Source organism: Erpetoichthys calabaricus, chromosome 13 (genome assembly GCF_900747795.2).
Source record: "Erpetoichthys calabaricus chromosome 13, fErpCal1.3, whole genome shotgun sequence".
NCBI classification, from domain to species: domain Eukaryota; kingdom Metazoa; phylum Chordata; class Cladistia; order Polypteriformes; family Polypteridae; genus Erpetoichthys; species Erpetoichthys calabaricus.
Window position 1 is genome coordinate 143,509,040 of NC_041406.2, and position 21,760 is coordinate 143,530,799.

Below are 21,760 nucleotides of genomic sequence, written 5' to 3' on the forward strand. Positions count from 1 at the left end.
TGTCTGTATAAGCCGGATAAACGTTTTGTCAGCTTCAGGACAACCTCAGATCGGTGTCATATTAAAGATGGAGGGCCGGTAAGGAGTGAAAGACCAATAATATAAGAAAGTATTGTCCATTAAGCTGAAGTCCTGTGTTTGTGCTGAAATGAAAACCGCAGTCAGAAGTGTTGCTATGAAGTCCTGCGCAACTGAATATTATGTTTAGAAAGAAACGTCTACGTTATTGAGATGAAGTATGTCATTTAGCCTCTTCTTGAGAAGCATTTCATTAATTAGCGTAGTGTTTTACAGTACTCTGCCTTCATGCGTCGTTTGATTAACTGAGATTTCAGAGTTTTATTACGGCAGAACTTTGGTTAACCCCTGCCGTGGTGTTCAAAGGTTGAATTTTCTAATCCTTGCTTGTGCCTTACCTGGGAGGTTGAGGAGTGGGATCCTCTGTACTTGGAACTCCTGCTCTGGTCGCCCCGTGTGCCTGCGCTTGTCGAGGATTCCCTAACAGTCCAACAGTTATGAGACGCAACTGCAACTGTAATTAGAGGATTATGAAGAAACATGAACTGTTAGACGTAAGGGCATATCGTGTTCTGACCGTTCCTCTGGTCCTTGTGTGTGTGACAAGATTTAAACACGTTAAGAAATGTAACCCCGGCAATTAAACCTAAAACAGAACATCACAGATGTGAATGTTCTTTTTGTGTGTGTGTGTATGTGTGAATGGTATGAACTTTCTTCTTCAGTTTTTCTGTGAATCGTTTGCTTTGAATTTCTCCAAAACCTTTGAAATGAGGACACTTGGACTGTGGAGTTTGTTTTATTTGGCTTGATTTGTTTGTACAACAAGTACTACTAACTGCTGGGATGCCTTTCTGGTAGCTGCATTTTGAACTATTTGGAAACTTTCGACAAACACGTCTACACCCTGGTTAAGACAAAGGTCCAGTAGGAACAATGTGGGTTCCATCCTGGCCGTGGAACAGTAGGCCAGCTCTTCTTGTCCCTGGCACAGTTTCTGTAGGTTGCATGGGAGGAAGTTAACCAAGTCTTGGGAAACAGCATGTGACCGTATCTCTCAGGATGTGTTGTGGGAGATGCTCCATGAACATGGGGAAGCTGGGCCGCTCCTTCGTGCTGTTCGTTCCCTATATGAATGCAGTGAGAGCTGTGTCCGAATAGTTGACGTTAAGTCGAATTCGTTCCTTGTGTGGTGTTGGACTCCATCAAGGTTGTGTCTTGTCAAAGTTGCATGGGAGGTATGATCACCCAGTCTACATGTGTTCTGTCAATTTAGAAAAAGCATATGGCCGTGTCCTTCACAATGTGTTGTGTGAACGTGGAGAAACTGGACTGCTCCTTTGTGCTATCCGTTCCTCATATGCAGTGAGAACTGTGTTTGAATACTTGATGTTCCCTTTGGGTAATGGACTCCGTCAAGGCTGTGTCTTGTCACCGTTCCTGTTTTTGGTTTTTCACAGATAGGCTATCAAGGTGCAGCTGAGGAGGTGAGGGTGTCCAGTTAGGGAGACTCGGGGTAGCATCGTTGCTTTATGAAGATGATGATGTCCTCTTTGCCTCATCTAACTGTGAGCGTGAAGAAGCTGGGATGAGGATCAGTACCTCCAAGCTGGAGTCAGGGTTCTCTCTCTTGGATAATAGAGGATTGCTCTTTCATCAGGCGAGAGCACAACTCTTGGATTTCCTCATAAAGGCACCATATGATAAATGCATAGATAGATCAATGAGACAGGCACTATATAGTTGACAGATAAAACCTTATTTGTCTTTGGGGGGAATTTGATTTGCTGTCATTCAGCATTGGTCACCACCACATTGACTATTAAATTTAGAAAGTTTATTATCGTTGTTCTCCTCAAAAGCCTGAGATTAACATTTTTCCTCTGCTGTCACTACAAACCACATGGGGTAAGCAGTATGTAACAGAATGTCATTTTTGGGGTATCACTCTATTTTGAGTCTGTTACTGCAAATGTAGAATTCTGGGTGCTCATACTTCTGCTGTACACCAAATACAACTGATTACAACTGACTACTGTGTTGTACGCATTTCTTTTACATAATTAATGAAAAGGCAAGTATTTCTCATTTTTATCTCAGATTTAGAATAGAATTTTAAATATGACAGGAGCCTTGTAGAGAACTCTATAATTAAACAAATATTGTGACAGTTCATCCGTATTAATTTTGTGATTTTACTATTTTTAACTTCATATTTCTTTTCAGTTACACCAACAAAGAGACTCCATTGTCATGTAAATCTAAAGTAATGTAAAAGTCTGCCTTTAATATTGTGAGGCCTGCTGGATAAGAACACATTGTGAGAGAATAAAAAGGATGCCAAAAAAGTGCTGGGGCGTCACGGGGACTCCACGTTAAATGCTGAGGTGTTTGGGAGAACAAATGAATAGCAGGCAGTGGCAACACAAGCGGGTTTAGCTGCTAAGATGGCACCACCTGAATGACAGCATCTTCCTCTCATAGATAGAATTTGGTATAGTAGGCAGGATTAGATAGATATGAAAGGCACTATATAATAGATAGAGAGATAGATAGAACTTGTCCCCAAGGGGAAATTTGGCTTTTTATCGAGTCCTGATATTTCCAAACTTCTTCTTCTCCACAGTTCTTTAAGCTGCTATGCTCTTCAAAAAACCTTGCCAGTCCTCCATCCATCCATTTTCCAACCCGTTGAATCCGAACACAGGGTCACTGGGGTCTGCTGGAGCCAATCCCAGCCAACACAGGGCACAAGGCAGGGAACCAATCCCGGGCAGGGTGCCAACCCACCGCAGGACACACACAAACACACCCACACACCAAGCACACACTAGGGCCAATTTAGAATCGCCAATCCACCTAACCTGCATGTCTTTGGACTGTGGGAGGAAACCCACGCAGACACAGGGAGAACATGCAAACTCCACGCAGGGAGGACCCGGGAAGCGAACCCAGGTCCCCAGGTCTCCCAACTGTCAGTCCTATCCACTTTAAATAAATCAATACATAAATAAGTGGTGTAAGAAGACAGCCCGGACACAGACGGACACCGGCAGTACTATAAAACACACATGTTTATTATACAAGGTCCCCAAAGTCCAAGTCCCGCACACACACAGTGCTCCAGCACCAAACACCCTCCAACTCCGAGCCTCTCAATGGTCCTCCTTGGGCCGCCTTTCCTCCTCACTCCCAAGCGTTGCCTTCTTCCATCCGACTCCGTCTCTTCGACTGTAGGAAGGCGGCGCCTTTTATATTCACCCAGATGTGCTCCAGGTGCTCCCTGACGTCCTTCTGGTGGAAGTGCAGACATCCCGGGCTCTATGAAGCTCGGGGCCCTCCCTGGTGTTGGCCACGAGCCCCAATGGGGTTGAGCCTCCATGTTCCGTTCCCGTGGTCTCCACACTAACCAGGGCGGTTGCTCCCATGTGGCCCGGGGCATTTACAGTCCGCCTCCTGGTCCTTCCAGGTGTCCCAGCTGGGTCTGACCCCCAGCCGCCTGCCACAGTAGATAAATGAATGAATAAACATACAGTTACTCAGTAGACCAGATGACCAAATCTAGGTAGAGTCCTGATGGTCCCAAACTTTATCCTTATCATAACTGTTGAGGCCAAAATGCTCCTGGAAATGCTCAAAATCTATAGAAATGGTTTGATCCCCTTGTCCTGATGTACACCTCACCAGAATTTGATCATGGTGGTCTGCAGAGAGTTTCTTGCACTTCATGCCTTGGTTTTGGTCCTGACATGCAATGTGAGCTGTAGAACCTTCTTCCATCCCCAGGTCCACTTGTGTCTTACTAAATGATGTCTAGTCAATTCAGTTGGCCACATGTGGACTCCAGCCAAGTTCTAGAAACATCTCAGGGAGAAATAAAGCAAACAGGAGGCACCCGCGTATAAGCTGGAGAGCCACAGCAAAGGGTTTAAGTACTTTGAGGAATGAGAGATTTCAGTTTTGGATTTTTAAGACATTTGCAAAATGTTCTGAAAAGATGGGAATTGGATTATTGAGTGTAGATTGATGAGCAAGAACAGCAAATTTGTCCATTTAAAATGAAACCAACAATAACAAAAAGTGTACAAAACATGAAAGGGTCTGAAGATTTTACCAATCCGCTGTATTCACAATAAATTTCCTTAAAATGTGTTAAGTGAAGTTTCATGATTTTGACATTGGATGAAATTACCGTCCGCTCTTATTTGGATTAATTTTCTGCTGCTGTGACGTAACCTGTACATTTTACTTGCCAGATTTTTGAGCCCACTTATTTCAATACAAGATTACAAGAGGTGGATCTTGTCTCGAGGACATTGGGTTCAAGTCAACACGTGCCTGGGACGTGAGCCAGTTTCAGGGCTCTCTCCATTTTCCCATCCTGCTCATTCAAATTCACGGCGGTGTCGGTGGTAACATAATGCAAGTGCTAATTCATACCATGAGCAACTTCTTGCTTTAACAAATGATGTCTGCCCTTTGAGATGGCAGATGGAATATGACACAATGTTCCCTATGGGAAACTTGATGGTCATGCTTATAACACAGATGTCTGCTGCTTCCCTTTGCAGAGCATTAATATTCGGCACAATACGTTAACAAGACGAGACTTCTGGAGTAGCAAGCAATAAAGGCCCTTAACTACGCTTCTGTGTCGGCTCTCCAGTAAAATCTAATTAGCTCACCTATTTGTGAAGTGTAATAATGCCCAATCATTATCAAAAAATAAAAACCTCCAGGGTGGTTGTCAAGCAGCAAACTTCAGGTGGTGATCAGAGTCGGGAAGCAAAGGAGACCATTGTGTACGTGACTGAAAGGAGCCGCCGTGCAAACTTTACGAAACACTCCTTAGGTGAAGTGAATGAGCACCCGTAGCTTGACATCTCTTGCTATTTCTTTGTTTCACTTTCTGCTTGAGTCTGAAGGGTCGAATTTGAACTTAGAAGAAACACTTCAAAGAACCTTGGTGAATAAAATGTGGAGAAAGAACCAATAAAGCTCAAAATTGGGAATTCGGTGAAATAAAGGTCATGAAATGGAAATCTCGGGCAAAGTTTCTTAAAGGAGTCTGCATCTGGAATTGTATCCTGAAAGAGTGCTGGAATATCTGTGGGGATTAGAACATTCATTTATTATCATAGTGTGACTACTCCACCATATGACCAAAAGTTGGTGGACACCCCTCCAAAACACCAAATTCAGGGGTATCAACCACTTTTAACAAATGCATAAAAAGAAGCACATAGCTGTGCAGCCTCCATTGACAAACAATGGGTTGTACTAAAGAGCTCAGTGACTTCAAATATGGCACTGTCATAGGATGCCAGCTTTGCCTTAAGTTAGTATGCAGAACCTCGCCATCGTATCTCCGTTAACTGTAAGTGCTGTTAATGTGAAGTGGAAATGCTGAGGAGTGACAGCAGCTCCACCTCAAGGTAGCAGACCACACAAACTCCCAGAGTGGGACAGACATTAGAACAGCAGAATGATTTAGAGAACGGGCCATGCAGCCCAACAAAGCTTGCTAGTCCTATCCACTTCATTCCTCCAAAGTAACATTCGATCCCTAAAGTCCTACTGTCGACCACACGACTCAGTCACTTATTCCATGTGTCTGTGGTCCTCGTCCTAATGTTTGTATGAAATTGACCCTTAATGAGTTTCTAATGGTGTCCTTGTGTTGTTGTTGAACTCATTTCAAAGTCACCATCTCGATCTACTGGACTCATTCCATTCATAATGTTAGACCCTCCATTCAGGTCTCCTCTTAATGTCCTTTTGCTTAAACTGTAAAGGTTCAGCTCTTTTCAACTTTCCTCATAACTCATCCCCTGTCAGCCCTGCATATAGCCCAGTCACTCTTCTCTGGACTTCTCTAGGACTTCCATGTCTTTATGGAGACCAAAACTGCACGCAGTACTCCAGATGAGGCCCCACCAGTTTGTTATAAATAAGTTAGAACATAAGTTATAGCATAAAAACTATTCAATATGAATCCAGGAACGTTATGTTCAGACTATTTAATGCATTGGTGAGACCACATCAGGAGCATTGTGTGAAGTTCTGGTCAGCACACTACAAGAAAGACATAGCAGCACCTAAATCTGTGAAGAGGGGGAACAACTAAGTGCATCCCAGGACTTGAGGACATGATGTCCTGTGGTAAACTCGGAGACTTAAAAGCATTTAGTCTCGAGACCACATCAGGACCCAATCCGGGTCTTCAGAATCCTCAAAGGCATTGATAAAGGCAGAATTCTTTCAACTTAAAGATGAATCATAAACTTCAGAACATTGATGGAAATTAAGGGGAAGTCCATTTAGGACCGAAGCCAGGAAGAACTTGTTGATGCAAAGAATTGTGTGAATCTGGAACAAACCACAGAGTCATGGAGTTGAAATAGAAGCTCTGGATGAGATGTTGGGACAGCTTAGCTATTATCTAAACAGACGGGCAAGAAATGGACAGAATGGTCTCCTCTCATTTGTCAAATTTCTTAAGCTCTTCAACTCATCCAGTCCCATCCTCACAATAGAAGTGTGGATTATGGGATGCAGGCAACGTGAGTTTTTTTTTTTTTCATGGATGTTTTTGCCATTGTTCACTGTTGGCTCCCATTCCCTAATCCTAACCCTAACCCTAATTCGTTGAGTTGTCTGTTCTTTATGAAAGCATGAGATTAAAATGTTTCCTCAGCCATCGCTACAAGTGACGTGGATGGAATTTTCCTTTAAGCTCATTCTGAAATGTAACCAAGTGCTTCTTTAATTGAATCGAGAAAATCTAATTTGCAGTTCATCTCGGACTATGTAGATAAGAAACACGAACACAGCGTCTGGCGGCTAAGAGGCTCGACTTGTTAACCACAAGGATACGCCGCCCGGCTTGTCTTTTAACGTGCTGTACGTGTAAAGCACAACGTGCTCAAAGTCTTTTCATTGTTATTATGGATAAATGTGATCTTTACTGAAGCGGAAGAAAGTTCTAACCTATCTAATAAGATTCTCTGTACCCCCTAAGGCTTTATGTAAGTGAACAGAAGGGGCCCACGAACTATTTAATATTCTTCCCCGTTCATCCCAATCTTGTATTCCCTCACAAAGTTCTTATTATAAAGTTCCAAGTAGACCAACGGCGTTGGACGACAGATGATGCATAATGTATAAAGTTATTAGGAGTAAATATATCAACATATGGTGGCATGGCAAACTGACAGATGGCATGAATGTGACAACCAGTCATATGAACTTTTTGATTATCTTATTAAACCAATCAAAACAGTAAACAATGGCATTCTGTTATTTCCATCAAAGAGCATATGTCATTGTATTCCATAAGGAGAGCGTGTCGTCGAACCGCACAGTCGTTCTGGTGCATCTGATGCGGATTTCTTGCCAGGTTAAGTTTCAAAGTCAATCATGACATCCTCATCAAGGTTAACACAACTTTTGTGTTGATAATGCGACTCGTTAATCTTTTAACATTCCTTTGCGTTTTCCAGCAAACGAGGACAGACAGGAACATATCGCGCAGCTTTAATTGAATAATGAAATTAAGTATCTCCTCACTCATTGTTACGGACTGTGCCAAACAACATATTCATAATTATTAAACAGTTTGCTGAAATGTTCTTACCGCCGCACTCTGTCCAGGACTTTGCCCGTAAATTGCAGCCCAGCTGCAGTCGTATGGATGGCTGTCAGGACCCGGAGGAGCGGGTGCAAGGGCGCCTCATTTCATCATTAATGGATTATTTTCTTAATTGAAATGAAAGTCTGCTTGCATTTCTGGTCATGTTTGTTGCATGCATGAAACAGCCGTTTTCTTTTTTTGTTGTTATTGTCGTCGAATTTCATGCGAGAGCCCAGGCCTGGATTACGGCAGACGATGTTATTGGTTGAACCAGGCTGCCATCTTGGGAATCGTAAATTCCTCGTCCTCAAACAAATGTGCCTTAGACATAAGTAGAAAAGGCTACCTAAAATGTTCGATTTTATCTTTAATTCACTTTAATGTAATTATTATAAAAGCTAAAGCTTTTATAATTTATTTATTTAAAGCTAAATAAAATATTAATATTATTAATTATTATTATTATTACATGAGATTTTATTTTTCCATCACTTTTGTTTGTTTGATTTTAGTTAGGTTTTGTTTGTTGCTTAATCCTCTCACCTTTTCCTTTTATTAGAATTTGGTTACGAGGTCTCAGAAATGTTTTAAAGAGACGTCTTTTCAAGCTGAAGCCCTTCAACAAAATTCTCACTTTTTATGAAAGGCATTAAAAAATTTGAATTTGAATGTGAATTTCCCCTTGGGATTAATAAAGTATCTATCTATCTATCTATCTATCTATCTATCTATCTATCTATCTATCTATCTATCTATCTATCTATCTATCTATCTATCTATCTATCTATCTATCTATCTATCTATCTATCTATCTATCTATCTATCTATCTATCTATCTATCTATCTATCTATCTATCTAATCCTGCCAACTACGCTATCTATCTATCTATCTATCTATCTATCTATCTATCTATCTATCTATCTATCTATCTATCTATCTATCTATCTATCTATCTATCTATCTATCTATCTATCTATCTATCTATCTATCTATCTATCTATCTATCTATCTATCTATCTATCTAAAAAAGTTAACTGTGAGGGTTGCAAAATGTTGAACAGCGAGAGCAGCAGGTGGCATTTGGTGGGGAATGAATGCCTGAAGTGTGCAGGCCTCGAGTTGTCGTACCAGACTCCAGGGTTTTATTTAGCCCTCTTGATACCAGAAAAAGTGAAAGCTGACTTCTCAGTTACAGCCAATAACAGGCAGAAACACAATAAAACAAACAGGGACAAGACAGCTTACAATTCGCCCAGAAATTCTAAAATATTTACCGCATTTGAAAACAAACTTCTAGCAGTTTGACGTGTTTTTTTTACCTGAAATGGTTACATAACACATATGAAAAATTTTACAGTTCTTCTAGAAATGTTTTATTAGCCCTGATGTTTCCTTATTAAAAAGATAATAATAGCACTTGACAGGAAGGTATTTCTGGAGTAGTTTGCGTGGCTCTTCAATGCGACTCTCCTCCCTGAAACGCAGAAATTCTGCGTGTAATGGCTGTCATCAGTTGAGATGATTTCCAGTTTCTTTACCTCTAGTTGTGCTACCCATCTGAGGCGGGTTAAAATCTAAGCACTCAACATACACCTTAGCGGTAATGTTTGCAGCACACCATCTGTTGTATTGACAAATGCAATTCATTTTATTACTAAATCTGTTTGTCATGCGCCATCTTTTGGAATGACAGTGACAGAACAACAGGACAGACACAAAGACACTCGTCCTTTTATTAAGGTGGACTAGCTGTGCTACCATCTAGGACGGGTTTAAATCTGAGCAAGTAAAGTACACCTCATTGGAATGCATGTAGTAATGTAGCGTTTCGCAACCTTTAAGTATTTGCGACCTGAGTTTTCATAACAGTTTTAATCGCGCCCCCCTAACGTTTTTTTGAAACCCTAATAAAATGTATTCCTATATTTTTTGCTGCTGATACACCGCTACAAGTTTAAAATTTCCCTACGAATAGCGAAATTATGCCACATATGGCAACATTCGCACCACCTTTTTTGTTACACAGTTTGAGAACCGCTGTAGTAATGCATGTAAGTAATAAAAAGCTTTGCAATTGTCAATCCAACAGATGGCGCATTTGTAGTAATTAAATACTTTTCTTGAACAAAAATTTACAAAATCTTCAAGTTGCTGTAAGGGCCCAGTAAATGAGTTTGTAGTTGACATCACACCAAACGTTCCTCCATTTTAAGATTCGCCAATGCTTTTCAATGGGAGATTTGGGAATTTCAAATTGTCCCATAGTGTGACCGGTAGGAGATACCACAACGATATAAAAATGTTCTAATTTCCCGTATCATATGCTCTCTTACTGTTTTCTTTCTTTTAGAGATTGCCCTGAAGATGAGCGTGTGCTGTATGTGTAACCTCTCTCTCTCTGTCTCTCTCAGGATCCCCTCTGTGTGTTGACTTATCTGTTGTAGAATTTGCACATTCTGATGAATTCGTTTTTTTGCTCCAGTCTAACTATAGTTTTTTTTTTTTTGTGTGTTGTCCCGGTCATCTGACCTAACCTTGTTTTGTTGTTATTTATTCTTTAATACATATTGCCTAATCTTAATTGTTTTCTCCCCTTGTATTGTTCTTTTGTTATCTTGTAAAGTATTTTGAGCTCCATTGTTGTATGAAAATGTGCTCTAGAAACAAACGTCGTCGTTGTTGTAGACATGAAATACTGTAGAGGCCACACATTTGTCATTTGTTCCACATTTCTGCAAGTTTATTTCTTTCGCTGCAATACAGAATATGAACAGCGGCCATCACAGACCTTATTAAACAAACTTTTAAAACATTACATAAAATGGATGCCTGTAATACAGACCATGAACAGGGTCTTATCACTTGTATGCTCTGTAATACAGAATATATTTACATTTAAATAAAAAAATATAAGAAATTGATACATCATATGAAAAGAAAATTAAAAGAAAAGAAAACCCTGACCTTACAGGCGGCCATCACAGATCTGAGGGTGCGCTCAGCTTCACCTGCGTCTAGTTTCTTGTGGAACGTACCATTTGAATGGCAGGGGTGTTGGTGTTAATTAGTCCTGCAATGACACCACTTCCCACTAAAAATAATACAAAAAAAAAAAACTTTAAAGAAAATATCCCTTTTATTAGCCCTTACAATCTAATAAAAATGTAAAAAAGCTATATACACAAGATGAGCGTAAACTGGAGGCCAATTAACCTGCGTTACATAGTCCCTGAAACGCGTTGAGCCTTTCCCAGGTTTGACCCCATTCAGATTTTGCGCACACAAGGAATGGAAGCCAAAGAACATTTCTAATTTCATTAAAACTTGTGTTTAGCATTAAAAGGAGTTTTCTACAATTTGCATCTTTATTTGGACAGTTTTTAGTGCCACGATTTTATTTTTATGCTTTACAGTATGTCACAGACATGTTGTCGGGTGACAAAGTGGTAGGTCTGCAGTAGGGAGACCAGGGTTTCGAATCCAGGGTCCTTCCTGCATGGTTCTTACAGTGTCCATATGGGTTTCTTCCCACAGTCCCAAGACATGTAGGCCCTCTGTTGGCCCGTGTATGTGTGTTTGCTTCGCATGTTCATCCTACGGTGAACTGGCACCCTCTCCAGGGTTTGTTCCTGCTTTGCCCCTTATGCTGACTGGGATGGACTCCAAACCCTCTAGACCGCCCCAGGTCTGGATTAGGCAGGTTACAAAATTACCTGTCTGTTTTATCGGACTACTTTACCTTTTCCTAGTTTTGTAAATTTGCACATACTGTATACAGTATCTCTATATAAATATAAAATCCAACGTCTGTATGTCTGTCCAATTTTACCGAGAGAATTACTAAACAGTTTTAGTTTTGAGTTTTTTTTCCATAATTTGCCCGAACATTCCGGTTGATTTTGCGACTTCTCTCATCGTGTTAAGTATCACCGATTTATTTGTGCAAATCCAAGACAGACACAGCAGGCCAAGGGAAAGGGGGACGGAGCCCTCCTCACTTACATGCCAGCCTCGGGGAATGTACCTTACTTCCGCTTACCTAGCGAACGAGAGAACTACTTAATAGATTTAGATCGGCCTTTTTTCTAGAATTTGCCTGAACATTCCGGTTGATTTTGCAACTTCCCTTATCGCCCTAAGAACCATAGTTTGGTTGCAGCACCAATTTATTTGCGCGTTTCCAAGAGAGGCACAGCGGGCCGAGGGGAGTATCTTACATCCGCTTAGCTAGAGAACGAGAGAAATACTTAACGGATCGTTTTTTTAAAATAATTTTCTTGAACATTCCGGCTGATTCTGCGACTTCTCTCATCACGCTAAGAATCATAGTTCACTTGCTGGAGTGATAAATTTGTGCTAATCCAAGAGAGAGGCTGTGGGCTGAGGGGAGGGGGAAGCTGGGCAGTGCCCTCCTCGCTCTCCTGTTTCACTAATACGTGGGTGAAGCTGCAGGGGACAGCTAGGATACAGTTAGGTCCATAAATATTTGGACAGAGACAACTTTTTTCTCATTTTGGTTCTGTACATTATCATAATGAATTTTAAATGAAACAACTCTGATGCAGTTGAAGTGCAGACTTTCAGCTTTAATTCAGTGGGGTGAACAAAATGATTGCATAAAAATGTGAGGCAACTAAAGCATTTTGTGAACACAATCCCTTCATTTCAGGGGCTCAAAAGTAATTGGACAAATTAAAGAACTGAAAATCCAATTTTCATTTCTAATACTTGGTTGAAAACCCTTTGCCGGCAATGACAGCCTGAAGTCTTGAACTCGTGGACATCACCAGATGTTGGGTTTCCTCCTTTTTAATGCTCTGCCAGGCCTTTACTGCAGCGGCTTTCAGTTGCTGTTTGTTTGTGGGCCTTTCTGTCTGAAGTTTAGTCTTCAACAAGTGAAATGCCTGCTCAGTTGGGTTAAGATCAGGTGACTGACTTGGCCATTCTAGAATTTTCCACTTCTTTGCTTTAATAAACTCCTGGGTTGCTTTGGCTGTATGTTTTGGCTCATTGTCCATCTGTATCATGAATCACTTTGACTGCTGTATTTAGCTGGATGTGAGCAGACAGTATGTCTCTGAACACCTCAGAATTCATTCGGCTGCTTCTGTCCTGTGTCACATCATCAATAAACACTAGTGTCCCAGTGCCACTGGCAGCCATGCACGCCCAAGCCATCAAACTGCCTCCACCGTGTTTTACAGATGATGTGCTATGCTTTGGATAATGAGCTGTTCCACGCCTTCTCCATACTTTTTTCTTGCCATCATTCTGGTAGAGGTTGTTCTTGGTTTCATCTGTCCAAAGAATGTTTTTCCAGAACTGTGCTGGCTTTTTTAGATGTTCTTTAGCAAAGTCCAATCTAGCCTTTCTATTCTTGAGGCTTATGAGTGGCTTGCTCCTTGCAGTGCACCCTCTGTATTTACTTTCATGCAGTCTTCTCTTTATGGTAGACTTGGATATCGATACGCCCGCCTACCCCCTGGAGAGTGTAGTTCACTTGGTTGGCTGATGTGAAGGGGTTTCTCTTCACCATGCAAATGATTCTGCAATCATCCACCACTGTTGTCTTCCGTGGACGTCCAGGTCTTTTTGCATTGCTGAGTTCACCAGTGCTTGCTTTCTTTCTCAGTATGGACCAAACTGTAGATTTTGCCACTTGTAATATTGTAGCAATTTCTCAGATGGGTGTTTTCTGTTTTCGCAGCTTAAGGATGGCTTCTGTCAACTGCATGGAGAGCTCCTTTGACCGCATGTTGTCTGTTCACAGCAAAATCTTCCACATGCAAGCACCACACCTCAGATCAACTCCAGGCCTTTTATCTGCTTAATTGATAAGGACATAACGACGGACTTGTCCACACCTGCCCATGAAATAGCCTTTGAGTCAATTGTCCAATTACTTTTGAGCCCCTGAAATGAAGAATGGATTGTGTTCACAAAATGCTTTAGTTGCCTCCCATTTTTATGCAATCGTTTTGTTCACCCCACTGAATTAAAGCTGAAAGTCTGCACTTCAACTGCATCTGAGTTGTTTCATTTAAAATTCATTGTGGTCATGTGCAGAACCAAAATTAGAAAAATATTTATGGACCTAACTGTATATACTGTATATATATAACATATGTCTATTTTGATTTTTGTTCTTGTTCCATTGTTGTAACATCCTTTCATTGTTTTTCCTCATTTATTCTCTTCGTATATCTTGAGCTATTTTGAGTTGTTGCTTTACCTGACTTGTGCTCTGTAGCAGATATTCCGTGTTTCCAGTTACTTTTGTGCTTTGTCCCTTGAATATATAAATTTGATTTATTTTACGGCCCTCCTTGTACTAATCATGAGTCGTCAGTTCCCGTTACAAGCAGGCCTTTGACTACCCGGCTGGTTTGCTTTGATACAGGAGAGGTGGAGTAGCCGTGCCAACATGCGGAGTCCTCACCGGGCACCATTGTGAAGCGGGTGAATGGCGCTGGATGGCCTGTTCTTGTCGACCCCAGAGAGCATTATCTCTATCACCGGTTAGCACATGCGGGTATTTTGTTTTTACATCCCGTTTTTTTGGATTCGGACTCTCCATGACTTTCATTTCCACCCACTAAGCCAATAAACTGGAATTGAGAATATTTATGAATAATCTATCAAGGTTTTCTGGAGTGGGGAGAAAGATGGACGACTTTGTGCTTTTAAAACCTAAAGGCAAAATTATGCACTGCTTGTGTCCTCAGAGCGGAATCGCGTATACAATATATCCGTAATTAAAATGTGCGCTTCGTTTAATACGATCCGCCATAGTTTTGCTAATTGGCAAGATTAGGTTTTAACCCTTTGGGACGTCAACTTCTTCTTCAGACTGGAGTAAAATAAAACAAACACAAATCTATATCCAGGTCATTGGCCTTATTGATCACTTGAACGTCTGAATGTTTCGAAGGCTAAATTTGACAAGAAACATCTTATTTTCCAGAAATCACTAAAAGTGTTAACAGTTTTAATGCTTTGTTTAACCAACGGGAAGTACATTAGTGTCAAACTCCCTTACGTTTTGTCTGTTTTCCCGCTGCTTTCTTCCATCTTCACTGTGGTTCCTTTGCTAAATCACATTGTCAAAGCTGCCAGACCCCATCTTGGCAGCGGCGGGCACAAGAATGGGAACCGACCCCGGACAAGGCACCCATCCATTGCAGTATTGGTTACAGTGTGCATCAAAAATGAAGATGTAATCTTTTAGCACCCTTAGAATTCTGAGCAAAATGGCTAATTGTTTTTTGCCATGCATTGTAAGTCAAATCGCCCTTTTCTAATTATACTGCCAAATTCTAATTCCATGTATAATTCATGATAATGATAATTCACTTAATTAAAAATTGTGTCACTCAAACACAGTGCTTCAGCGTGATCTCCATCTCTATGTATAGAAAGTGATAAGACGTCCATCTGGACATCCCCTGCCTGGGTGTAATGTCGTCCAGCGTCCACTAGAGGGCAGAATTGTCCAATGAACAAAGGCAAGTGGCCGGCGTGATAGGAAATCAGCGCAGCATACGTCTGTGGATCTCGACGTCCAGCATCCACAACAGGGCTGAAATGAGGGGCCACATAAAGCACAAAGAAAGAGGGGTGTAAGGGCCGGAATGTCCGGTGGAAAAACAAAATGCAGCAAGGCGTTCAAAGAAGGCATGTCTGCAAATGCACACCTTATCACCATTTTTATACTAGTTTAACATAAACCCTGTTACTGTGGGGTCCCGACAGACAGACATTTGTTCGATTTGTGACATCCTGAACATTCACAATGATGGCTTGATGTACATACAGAGAAGCAGAGCTAGTTTGAGCTCTGTGACCGTACATTACAATGGGTGCTACCGAGGTGTGAGGGGCAACGCAATTCAGACGTGTGCGGCCCGTGATGGCATAAAAGGTCGATGCCAGCCAGTTCCAGGTGGCCTGCAATTTGGATCCAAAACGCCTCAAATAATAGCTTTGCGTTCATCTTTGAAGTGTAGTTTGTCCCAGATCTCAGCTCCAAACAACTACGGAAAATGAAATTACGAAGGCACAGCGCGATACTCGGAGTCTCCTGAGCTCCTAACAGTACGGCTGACTAACATCCACACAGAGAGCAACATTGTGCACCTGACCTACACCTTCTCGGGGTTTTGGAGTTCATTCATTCATTTGATTTAGATGAGTAGCACTGCTAGTGTACTGCACTGTATATCGCTGATCACACCTTTCTTGAGTGTTGTGCCGTTACCTCTCTGATTAATTTTATGTCAAAAATATGTGTACAGTATCTGTTTAGTCCGTATCTATCTACACCAGTATCTTGGCTATTTATTCAATACACGTACGCTGCAGTATCCCATACTGCTTTCCTAAATACTGTATATCATACGGCGGTCACACAACGTCCAAATCAAAGAGCGTATTTCGGCCCACACTTATAGATGTGTATACACATCGTGGAAAATCAGCCCTGGCACAGACAGACACCATGACACAAGTCTCAAAACACACACACCTTTATTTTTCTCCTTGTCACACAATGCACAGACCCGCACTAAACTCCATCCTTTACGTTACTCTTTCTCCTTATTCTTCTGACGTCTCCACTCCCCTCCTCACAAGCTCTGTTTTCTGCCTCCCGACTCCCCGAATGCAGTGAGGCGGCCCCCTTTTATGTTGTACCCGGATGTGCTCCCTGATGACCTTCCTGCAGCAGCACTTCCTGGTGTGCCATCCAGCGCTCCGAGATCATCCAGGTGCCCCCTGGTGGTGGCCATGGACCCCAACCAGGATGAGCTTCCAAGCTCCAAATCTGTGGCCCCAATGTAATCCAGGGGAAATTGGCCTCTTGCACCCTGGGGAAGATATTGCCCCTCTCCTGGTCCTTCTCTTCTCCAGGCGTCTTGGTGGGGGTCGTCTGCTACAACCAGTATATGTATACATATAATAAATACATACACACACATATCAGCGAACTAGAAACCCCTATACTTTCCAAAAGAGTGCCAAAACCCCCAGGGGGAACTCCCGACTTCACCCCGCTTTTCACATCACCCTGTAGTTGTCTAAAAACCCCAGCTGAGATACACCCCACATTTGACGGTGATTTATTTATTTTTTAGGTGGAGAACCCAGGAACGCACCCAGCTTTGGCCCGACTCACACCCCACTCCCTCACAGAGACAAAAAGCAACCGGTAATAAAACAGAAATTGAAGACAGTATTAAACAATAAGAAATGAAATATAACAATCCAAACTACAACGATCCCACTCCAGTTCCCTTCCCGGCGATGCACAATAAACACAATTTCAACAAACCACTAACAAAAAGCACACGCGATGAAGTCCATAAAAAGGCAACAAGTCCTCATGGTTTTTATGTGGAAGAATTACCGTATCTACTCGTGTTTAAGTTCTCCCGCGGATAAGTCGTGCCTTGATTTTACCGTCTTGATAATTTCAAGTATTTTATAATGTCGAATGCGGAAAACTCACACTATTGGCCGAAGAGATTACGATATGCAAACGCCCACCTGAGAGAGGAACCACCGAGCACACGGCCTTTTATTTCTATGTATTGTGCCTACGTAACCACACGGTAAGACCCAAACTATTCTGAAGCGACTGTTTTGTGTTTTTTGTATTTCACCCCCTCACACACTTTTATCGTAAGAGCATCCCGTATCTATGATGGAGCGTTCAGTCAGAAGGAAATAAGAAGCTGGTTTTAAATTAAACATCATTCAATTGGTAACTTCGCTGCTGCAACAAAATTCAATGTGTCTGAGAAACTGGTGCGAGATTGGAGGAGGCAAGAAGACGTATAATAAATAAATAATGTGTCGTATTTTTGAACGGGCGTACAAGTCAGGGTCTGATTTTATGGTCCCTTTTTCGGGTTTCAAGACCCAACTTATATGTGAGATCATATGGTAAATTAAAAAGGCAATCTGACACGGTAACTACAACGGATAGAAGCTGACGCTAATACAATGCATTCGCAATGGCTTATGGGTAATCTGAACACACACAGCGCCGTGCTTTGTCTCGAGTCTGTTTGAAGCCGGGCTCAAATGAACATGGCCGCTCCGCTGTAGGACTGCACCGCTGTTGAACGATGTACATTTTTGAGATTTCTATGGGCAGAGGGAGTGAAACCTGCTGAGGATGTTGACCTGTGCTGATCAGTTAGCTGTCTGGGTAGCCATCTTGCAGTACCCCAAGTCTTCATGTGCTCCGTAGCTGATACCCAAATGTGCAGCAACCGCGGACAACGTAATCCGTTGGTGTTCTTCGATTGTCAGGATAAGTCAGGATCTGACTTTATGATCGATTTTTTGGATTTCAAGACCTGACTTATACGCGAGTATATACAGTAGATGATGATGATGATGGTCATTTGGACGTCTGGCCTTCAATCCATCAATGTAAGGACTGCAGTGTGCCCTGATCAGGTGGCAGGAAAGGACCAGTGACATCACACTTCTGGGACTCACCATCCATAGAGGGAAAAGAAAGGACAGGGAGCCAGTCCATCGCAGTGGAAACACACACATGGCTCAGTTTAGCATCACCACTCCACCGACCCTGCATGACTTTGGACCGTGTGAGGAGTCCCACTCTACAACAGGGAGGACCCTGGATGTGAACCCTTAGGCTCAGCAGCACTACCCCTGTGCTCTCCGTGCCACCTCAGTCACAAGTGCTGCAGGTTTTTGTTTTCACTGCAGAGCTGTAGCCGTGCCCAGGGCTGACTGGTTTCCTCCCCGTCCTAAAATATCTCCGCTGGTTTCCATTCCGTGTTTATTCAGTCCAGCATGTTGCGTTTTTCTCGGTTCACGGCGCTGCACATAAAGTATACGGACCACGAGATGTATCCCCCGCCACTGCCTTATCACGACCTGACTATTCTTTGTTCAAATCCAAAAAGACACATTTCATGTTATTTTGACTAATGCAGTATGATTGCCTCTGTAGTCCGACTCGACATTCAAAGCAATTTTCCCTTCCATTTTTTGTGTTTTTGTCATTTCCCACGGGACACCTTGAATTCAAGCACAGGAGTTTTTCTTTTGAATATTCCGAGAAGAAAAAAGAAAAAAATAGCACCGTTCCCGTTTCAAATTTAAATCCATCCACCTTTATATTTTCAAAACCTGCTGATTTCCATAACATAAGGAAAGAAAACCCTAACAAAGGTACAGCACCCTCGTTAGCATAATGCCCAGGAAAGAATGCCAGTCTACCGTATGGGTGGAGATGCTGAATGCACTTAATTAATGGTGGAGCGGACCTTCCCTGGGCCTGCGTGGGCTTTCCTGCCAGGTTATTGGCGAGGGAGAAGGTTTATTGAGCACATCTCTCTGTATTAAAAGCAACAAGACGTCCGTCTGTCTGGCATCCCTGCCCTTGCCCGGGTGTAGCGTCGTCTGGCATCCACAAGAGGGCGGGAATGTCCAATGAACAATAACAAGTGGCTGGTACAAGATAGTGAGCCATCCAGGTGTCCTATCACCCAGTGTCCACAAGAGGGCAGCCATAGCAGGAATGTAGGAGCAAGATGTCAGATCTCACCAGGGTTCCTCACCCGGCTGGGGCTCAAGTTCACGTTTTATATCGTATTTGTTCATTTTTGGTTCTTTTGTATGTAACAGTGCTCCTTAAACTATGGGTCCAGGGGTTGCCAACATTGAATCACGTAAAGTCACGGCTCACCATTGTAGTTAATAGAAATGGGCTGTGTGTGGCCTGCGAAATGAGTTACGATGGGTCGGGGTGGGTTGATTAGGGAATTGAGATTGCGGTGGGTGAGTCTGCCACTGGGCTGACTGGCGACAATTTTCCAAGGGGTGAGATGATAGGCAAGGAGCGGGTGTAGAAGACACTAAGAAGTAAGTCTCTCAATCCCGGTGCTCATTAATAGATTACTCTTGATGTTAATGCGATGTGACAACAATTATGTTCAGCTTAGGTGTTTTCCTTCTTTTTGCTCATCTTCTTTGCCTACTAATAGTATCATCATGATTATTATTATTATCATCGTCTTTGCTGTGAAGACTTAGTGCTTGTATCAGAAAGCGACAAAATGTCATCACGATGATATGCCATAAGAACGTGATGTCACTCCTACCCAATAATGACTTCCAACTCTGTTCTGGGACTGGCAGTAAGATGCTTCCTAACGACTTCTAAAGAGCGTAACGCAACCCATGAACTGGAAGTATGGGGTCACCTCGGCCACGTAATTGGGTTTTGGGTCTTTCTCACGATAAGTGGTGATGCAGATGCGTGCCATTGCTGTTATGAAAAGTCACAGCATCATGGGCACGGGGCACTGCTGACCGGGAAAGAAGTACAGCACGCTCTGCTGACAGTGAAGCGCATTGCACAGGCTGGCTATTCGTCTTCACTGTCATACGAACCAAAGAACTCCTCCATCACATTATTGGACATTAAGTCCTTCACAAGGTGTGACATGGCTGACAAGAAAACCATGGCAGGTGAGAATGTGGTATGTCTGTCACGGTGGCGCCATCTGGTGGCAGTGAATGGCAATGCAGCAACTTTGGCTGGAAGTCCTGTGTTTCATGACAGGTGTATGGACCCCCCTTTTTTCCAGGACTGGAGGTCTGTGTGTTACTCACATTACTTTACTAAAGTCCAAAGACAAGCCAATGCTGTAAGATTTGTTTTAACGGTATGAGTGAATGTGACAGCGTGCCCTGCGCTGAACTGGCCGCCCCATTCTCCTCTTGTATCTGTATCTTGTATCTCGGAGAGACCCTGGTATCCCACGACTCTGCACTGAATGAAAGGATTGTGGGAATCGCTGGAGCGTCTTCTGTATGGGAAAGTTCATGTGTTCTAGCACAGTTTCAGGATTTGGGTGCCTTTGTGGATGTGGCGTTTTAGATCAGCCATTGCCGGGTATTTGTGCAGCTTTCTCTATATTTATCTTGTGCATTCAATCTTTGAATAAATACGATGCTTATCCAATTAAACTTGTGAAATTTCCATACATTTGAGGCTTGTGTTCTTTTCAATGGGACGTGCGGCACAAATTTCATGGCTGTTTGTTGTCAAAAGCAGCAGCAAATCGCTGCCCGCACTCCCAGATTGAGATTTGCCACTGAGCTTGTGTTCCAAATCGGCGTGACACTCCAAATACAAAGAGGGGTGCGTGAAACGCTTGCATCCATCTCTCTTATATAACGCCTTTCACGACATTTAGTTTTCTTTTTATTCTTCCTGTTGACTGATGTATTATTTAGATCTCTTTCTCTACTCTTTTGTTTATGTATTTCTTTCTTTGTCTACATATGTTTGCATTTTGCTTCCCTTTATTAGACCTTATCCTCTCCTTGGGTTTCATTTACATGCAGATATTCCAACAAGACCACCCTTGATTTGCACTGAACAGACAAACTGCTTCTTTTTTTGTAAGTAGATCTATAATCACCCCCTTTGTTTGTGTGTTTAAGAGTTCAGGTTCCTAAGAGGTGAACAGTGACACACATCTTCATCTTGTGCTGTTCAAGTTCAACCCTGGGGGACCCCTATAGCCACAGTCTGTACATCAATCTTACTTTTAATTCAACTCAACACTTAGTTATCTGTGCCCGTATTCATCAAGTGTCCCAGGGCAGAAAAACATTACTAACTGGCTTAAAAAAAAAGTGGTCAAATGTGGCCCTACTCTTAGGACTTGTGAGGAATCTAAGTCACGAATGTAGACCTCTACGTTAACCTCTGCAGTGCAAAGTCTATCAGAATGTGTTTTGCAATGCATGTAGTAAAAAAAATACATTGCATTAGGCATTCCAACAAAGAGTGCATTGCAAAAATCATTATTATGGAAACATACTGCTACAAATCTTTGTGATGCTCCATCTGTTGAAATGCAAAATGTAATGCAAATGTCTCTTATGTCATTTAGTATGAGACTAGCAAAAGCAGAGTTAATATTTTTGATGTGCCATTTGTTGGAATGACAAATGCAAAACACTGATTTTATGAATCCACACTATAAAAGCAGTGTTAATGTTTTTGGTGTGCCATCTGTTAGAACTACAAATGCAAAACACTTTATTTATGAACA

The 21,760-nt window shown here is 42.2% G+C and overlaps 1 protein-coding gene across 2 annotated transcripts in view; it reads left to right on the forward strand.

Annotated features, from left to right (window-relative positions):
* Positions 1-21,760, forward strand: part of csmd3b (CUB and Sushi multiple domains 3b) — a 1,253,873-nt gene that overhangs the window by 797,607 nt on the left and 434,506 nt on the right. The gene's annotated exons all lie outside the window — the stretch shown is intronic.